Source organism: Anneissia japonica, unplaced genomic scaffold (genome assembly GCF_011630105.1).
Source record: "Anneissia japonica isolate Jap-2015-1 unplaced genomic scaffold, ASM1163010v1 scaffold13183_len11186_cov114, whole genome shotgun sequence".
In the NCBI taxonomy this organism is placed as follows: Eukaryota; Metazoa; Echinodermata; class Crinoidea; order Comatulida; family Comatulidae; genus Anneissia; species Anneissia japonica.
Genome location: NW_022702486.1, coordinates 4,110 through 10,852, shown reverse-complemented (window position 1 = coordinate 10,852; position 6,743 = coordinate 4,110). Strand labels below are relative to the sequence as shown.

At 41.3% G+C, this 6,743-nt stretch overlaps 4 non-coding genes across 4 annotated transcripts; all 4 read left to right on the top strand.

Moving 5' to 3' along the window:
• Positions 1-731: 731 nt before the first annotated feature.
• Trnaa-cgc lies at positions 732-804 on the top strand. The gene has a single exon. It is a non-coding gene; the product is annotated as a tRNA-Ala (tRNA).
• A 1,424-nt stretch (positions 805-2,228) lies between these two features.
• Positions 2,229-2,301, top strand: Trnaa-ugc. The gene has a single exon. It is a non-coding gene; the product is annotated as a tRNA-Ala (tRNA).
• A 2,029-nt stretch (positions 2,302-4,330) lies between these two features.
• Trnaa-agc lies at positions 4,331-4,403 on the top strand. Its single transcript has one exon. It is a non-coding gene; the product is annotated as a tRNA-Ala (tRNA).
• Positions 4,404-6,455: 2,052 nt separating this feature from the next.
• On the top strand, positions 6,456-6,528 carry Trnaa-ugc. The gene has a single exon. It is a non-coding gene; the product is annotated as a tRNA-Ala (tRNA).
• Positions 6,529-6,743: the final 215 nt, after the last annotated feature.

Genomic DNA, 6,743 nt, shown 5'->3' with positions numbered 1-6,743 from the left:
TAGCCGAACTTTTTGTGGCCGAGTTGATTTGTGGTCGAGTTGACTTGTGGCCGAGTTTACTTGTGGCCGAGTTGACTGTGGCCGAGTTGACTTGTGGCCGAGTTGACCTGCACCCAGAAGGGGAACTAGCTCAAATGGTAGAGCGCTCGCTTAGCATGTGAGAGGTACCGGGATCAATGCCCGGGTTCTCGTTATTTTTTTGAGGCGTCTCAACTTTGTTAAAAACCATTAGGGCTGAGGTCTGAGTATTTCCAAACTCAGAAGGAGAAACTAGCTCAAATTGTAGAACGCTCCCTTTGTTTGTGAGAAATAAAGGGATCAATGCCAGGGTCTGCAATGTTTTTTTTATGGCTTTTCTAAATTTTGATGAAAATATTGTGTAGCTACTCCGTATTGTTTATCTGAGAAGGAAAATTGTTCGTAGAGCACTAGCTTTACAGGTGGGGGAGGTGGAGGGGGTACTGCGATCAATGCTCAGGTTGCCCAAATTATTTTCTCTAGCCGTCTCTTACTTTGCTGAAAACATTAAGCTAGTCAGTACTTCCAAATTCAGAAGGGGAGCTAGCTCAATTATTAGAGCGCTCGCTTAGCATGTTAGAGGTACTGGGATCAATACCCGGGTTCTCCATGTTATTTTCTCCAGGCGTCTTTTACTTTAGTAAAATCAAAGAGTAGAGCGTGTCTTACTTTGTTAAAAGTATTAGGGTAGGCAGTACTTTCTAAACTTAGAAGGGGAACTAGCTCAAATGGTAGAGCGCTCGCTTCGCATGTGAGAGGTACCGGGATCAATGCCCGGGTTCTCCATTATTTTTTCCAGGCGTCCCTTACTTTGGTAAAAACAAAGTAGAGCGTCTCTTACTTTTTTTTAAAACATTAGGATAGTCAGTACTTTCCAACCGAGAAGGGGAAAGCTCAAATGGTAGAGCGCTTGCTTTGCATGTGAGAGGTACCGGGATCAATACCCGGGTTTCCAGTGTTATTTTATGGCCTTTTTAAATTTTTTTGAAAATATTATGTAGCTACTTCGTATTTTTTATCTGAAAAGTGGAAATTGTTCGTAGAGCGCCAGCTTTATAGGTGGTGGGGAGGGAAGAGGGTACCGAGATCAATTCTTGGGTTGTCCAAATTATTTTCTCCAGACGTCTGTTACATTGTTGAAAACATTAAGCTAGTTAGTACTTCCAAACTCAAAAGAGGAACTAGCTCAAATGGTAGAGCGCTCGCTTAGCATGTGAGAGGTACCGGGATCAATGCCCGGGTTTTCTATATTAATTTTTTTCCAGGCGTCTCTTACTTTGTTAAAAACATTAGGGCTTTTCTGAGTATTTACAAACTTAGAAGAGGAACTTGCTCAAATGGTAGAGCGGTCGCTTTGTATGTGAGAGAGGCAAAGGGATCAATGCCCGGGTTTTCAATGTTATTTTATGGCCTTTCTAAATTTTATCGAAGTTATTATGTAGCTGAACCGTATTGCTTAACTGAGAAAAGGGCTACCTAGCTCAAATGGTAGAGCGCTCGTTTAGCATGTGAGGGGTACCGGGATCAATGCCCGGGTTCTCCATATTAATAGTTTTTTCAGGCGTCTCTTACTTTGTTAAAAACATTAGGGCGGGTCTGAGTATTTCCAAACTCAGAAGAGGAACTTGCTCAAATGGTAGAGCGCTCGCTTTGTATGTAAGAGAGGTAAAGGGATGAATGCCTGGGTTTTCAATGTTATTTCATGGCCTTTCTAAATTTTACTGAAAATATTATGCAGCTACTTCGTATTGTTTATCTGAAAAGGATAATCGTAGTGCGCCAGCTTTACAGGTAGGGTGGGAAGGTGGGATGGAAAGATTGTACAGTTATCAATGCTCGTGTTGTCCAAATCAGTTTCTCCCGCCGTCTCTTACTTTGTTAAAGACATTAGGATAGTCAGTACTTCCAAACAGAGAAGGGGAACTAGCTCAAATGGTAGAGCGCTCGCTTTGCATGTGAGAGGTACCGGGATCAATGCCCGGGTTTTATATGTTATTTTATGGCCTTTCTAAATTTTTGTTGAAAATATTATGTAGCTACTACTTATTGTTTATCTGAAAATTGGAAATTGTTCGTAGAGCGCCAGCTTTACAGGTGGTGGGGAGGGAAGAGGGTACCGAGATCAATGCTTGGGTTGTCCAAATTATTTTCTCCATCCGTCTGTTACTTTGTTGAAAACATTAGGCTAGTTAGTACTTCCAAACTCAGAAGGGGAACTAGCTCAAATGGTAGAGCGCTCGCTTTGCATGTGAGAGGTACCGGGATCAATGCCCGGGTTCTCCATATTAATATTTTTTTCAGGCGTCTCTTACTTTGTTAAAAACATTAGGGCGGGTCTGAGTATTTCTAAACTCAGAAGAGGAACTTGCTCAAATGGTAGAGCGCTCGCTTTGTATGTAAGAGAGGTAAAGGGATGAATGCCCGGGTTTTCAATGTTATTTCATGGCCTTTCTAAATTTTACTGAAAATATTATGCAGCTACTTCTTATTGTTTATCTGAAAAGGGTAATCGTAGAGCGCCAGCTTTACAGGTAGGGTGGGAAGGTGGGATGGAAAGATTGTACAGTTATCAATGCTCGTGTTGTCCAAATTAGTTTCTCCCGCCGTCTCTTATTTTGTTAAAGACATTAGGATAGTCAGTACTTCCAAACAGAGAAGGGGAACTAGCTCAAATGGTAGAGCGCTCGCTTTGCATGTGAGAGGTACCGGGATCAATGCCCGGGTTTTATATGGTATTTTATGGCCTTTCTAAATTTTTGTTGAAAATATTATGTAGCTACTTCGTATTTTTTATCTGAAAAGTGGAAATTGTTCGTGGAGCGCCAGCTTTACAGGTGGTGGGGAGGGAAGAGTGTACCGAGATCAATGCTTGGGTTGTCCAAATTATTTTCTCCAGCCGTCTGTTACATTGTTGAACACAATAAGCTAGTTAGTACTTCCAAACTCAAAAGGGGAACTTGCTCAAATGGTAGAGCGCTCGCTTTGCATGTGAGATGTACCGGGATCAATGCCCGGGTTCTCCTTTATTTTCTCTAACACGTCTCTTACTTTGGTGAATGTAAAGTAGAGCGTCTTTTACTTTGTTAAAAATATTAGGGCTAGTCAGTAATTTTCAAACTTAGAAGGGGAACTAGCTCAAATGGTAGAGCGTTCGCTTTGCATGTGAGAGGTACCGGGGTCAATGCCCGGGTTCTCCATGTTATTTTTCCTGGTCTTTCTAAATTTTGTCGAAGTTATTATGTAGCTAATCCATATTGTTTAACTGAGAAGGGGGGACTAGCTCAAATGCTAGAGCGCTCGTTTAGCATGTGAGAGGTAACGGGATCAATGCCCGGGTTCTCCATATTAATTTTTTCCAGGCGTCTCTTACTTTGTTAAAAACATTAGGGCTAGTCTGAGTATTTCCAAACTTAGAAGAGGAACTTGCTCAAATGGTAGAGCGCTTGCTTTGTATGTGAGAGAGGTAAAGGGATCAATGCCTGGGTTTTCAATGTTATTTAATTTGCTGAAAATATTATGCAGCTACCTCGTATTGTTTATCTGAAAAAGGTAAATTGTTCGTAGAGCGCAAGCTTTATACAGGTAGGGTGGGAAGGGGAAAGATTGTACAGGGATCAATGCTCGTGTTTTCCTAATTATTTTCTCCAGCCGTCTCCTACTTTGTTAAAAACATTAGGATAATCAGTACTTCCAAACTGAGAAGGGGAACTAGCTCAAATGGTAAAGCGCTCGCTTTGCATGTGAGAGGTACCGGGATCATGCCCGGATTTTATATGTCATTTTATGGCCTTTCTAAATTTTGTTGAAAATATTATGTAGCTACTTCTTATTGTTTATGTGAAAAGTGGACATTGTTCGTAGAGCGCCAGCTTTACAGGTGGTGGGGAGGGAAGAGGGTACAGAGATCAATGCTTGGGTTGTCCAAATTATTTTCTCCAGCCGTCTCTTATATTGTTGAAAACATTAAGCTAGTTAGTACTTCCAAACTGAGAAGGGAACTATCTCAAATGGTAGAGCGCTCGCTTTGCATGTGAGAGTTACCGGGATCAATGCCCGCGTTCTCCATTATTTTCTCCAACACGTCTCTTACTTTGGTGAAAACAATGTTGAGCGTCTTTTACTTTGTTAAAAATATTAGGGCTAGTCAGTATTTTTCAAAGTTATAAGGGGAACTAGCTCAATTTGTAGAGCGTTCGCTTTGCATGTGAGAGGTACCGGGATCAATGCTCGGGTTCTCCATGTTGTTTTTCCTGGTCTTTCTAAATTTTGTTGAAGTTATTATGTAGCTAATCCGTATTGTTTAACTGAGAAGGGGGAACTAGCTCAAATGGTAGAGCGCTCGCTTAGCATGTGAGAGGTACCGGGATCAATGCCCGGGTTCTCCATATTAATTTTTTTTTTCAGGCGTCTCTTACTTTGATAAAAACATTAGGGCTAGTCTGTGTATTTCCAAACTTAGAAGAGGAACTTGCTCAAATGGTAGAGCGCTCGCCTAGTATGTTAGAAAGGTAAAGGGATCAATGCCTGGGTTTTCAATGTTGTTTAATGGCCTTTCTAAATTTCGCTGAAAATATTATGCAGCTACTTCGTATTGTTTATCTGAAAAGGGTAATCGTAGAGCGCCAGCTTTACAGGTAGGGTGGGAAGGTGGGATGGAAAGATTGTACAGTTATCAATGCTCGTATTTTCCAAATTAGTTTCTCCAGCCGTCTCTTACTTTGTTAAAGACATAAGGATAGTCAGTACTTCCATACTGAGAAGGGGAACTAGCTCAAATGGTAGAGCGCTCGCTTTGCATGTGAGAGGTACCGGGATCAATGCCCAGGTTTTATATTTTATTTCATGGCCTTTCTAAATTTTGTTGAAAATATTATGTAGCTACTTCGTATTGTTTATCTGAAAAGTGGAAATTGTTGGTAGAGCGCCAGCTTTACAGGTGGTGGGGAGGGAAGAGGGTACCGAGATCAATGCTTGGGTTGTCCAAATTACTTTCTCCAGCCGTCTGTTACATTGTTGAACACAATAAGCTAGTTAGTACTTCCAAACTCAAAAGGGGAACTAGCTCAAATGGTAGAGCGCTCGCTTTGCATGTGAGAGGTACCGGGGTCAATGCCCGGGTTCTCCATTATTTTCTCCAACACGATTCTTACTTTGGTGAAAACAAATTAGAGCGTCTTTTACTTTGTTAAAATATTAGGGCTAGTCAGTACTATTTAAACTTATAAGGGGATCTAGCTCAGATGGTAGAGCGTTCGCTTTGCATGTGAGAGGTACCGGGATCAATGCCCGGGTTCTCCATGTTATTTTTCCTGGTCTTTCTAAATTTTGTTGAAGTTATTATGTAGCTAATCCGTATTGTTTAACTGAGAAGGGGGAACTAGCTCAAATGGTAGAGCGCTCGATTAGCATGTGAGAGGTACCGGGATCAATGCCCGGGTTCTCCATAATAATATTTTTCCAGGCGTCTCTTACTTTGTTAAAAACATTAGGGCTAGTCTGAGTATTTCCAAACTTAGAAGAGGAACTTGCTCAAATGGTAGAGCACTCGCTTTGTATGTTAGAGAGGTAAAGGGATCAATGCCTGGGTTTTCAATGTTACTTAATGGCCTTTCTAAATTTTGCTGAAAATATTATGCAGCTACTTCGTATTGTTTATCTGAAAAGGGTAAATTGTTCGTAGAGCGCTAGCTTTACAGGTAGGGTGGGAAGGTGGGATGGAAAGATTGTACAGTAATCAATGCTCGGGTTCTCAATTATTTTCTCCAGCACGTCTCTTACTTTCGTGAAAACAAAGTAGAGCGTCTTTTACTTTGTTAAGGGCTAGTCAGTACATTTCAAACTGAGAAGGGGAACTAGCTCAAATGGTAGAGCGCTCGCTTTGTATGTGAGAGGTACCGGGATCAATGCGCGGGTTCTCCATGTTACTTTTCCTGGTCTTTCTAAATTTTGTCGAAGTTATTATGTAGCTAATCCGTATTGTTTAACTGAGAAGGGGGGAACTAGCTCAAATGGTAGAGTGCTCGCTTAGCATGTGAGAGGTACCGGGATCAATGCCCGGGTTCTCCATATTAATTTTTTTTTTCAGACGTCTCTTACTTTGTTAAAAACATTAGGGCTAGTCTGAGTATTTACAAACTTAGAAGAGGAACTTGCTCAAATGGTAGAGCGGTCGCTTTGTATCTGAGATAGGCAAATGGATCAAGGCCCGGGTTTTCAATGTTATTTCATGGCCTTTCTAAATTTCGCTGAAAATATTATGCAGCTACTTCGTATTGTTTATCTGAAAAGGGTAAATTGTTCGTAGAGCGCCAGCTTTACAGGTGGAGGGGAGGGAAGTGGGTACCGAAATCAATGCTTGGGTTGTCCAAATTATTTTCTCCAGCCGTCTGATATTTTGTTGAAAACATTAGGCTAGTTAGTACTTCCAAATTCAAAAAGGGGAACTAGCTCAAATGGTAGAGCGCTCGCTTTGCATGTGAGAGGTACCGGGATCAATGCCCGGGTTCTCCATTATTTTCTCCAGCGCGCCTCTTACTTTGGTGAAAATAAAGTAGAGCGTCTTTTAGTTTGTGAGAAATATTAGGGCTACTCAGTATTTTACAAATTAGAAGGGGAACTAGCTCAAATGGTAGAGCGCTCGTTTTGCATGTGAGAGGTACCGGGATCAATGCCCGGATTCTCCATGTTACTTTTCCTGGTCTTTCTAAATTTTGTCGAAGTTATTA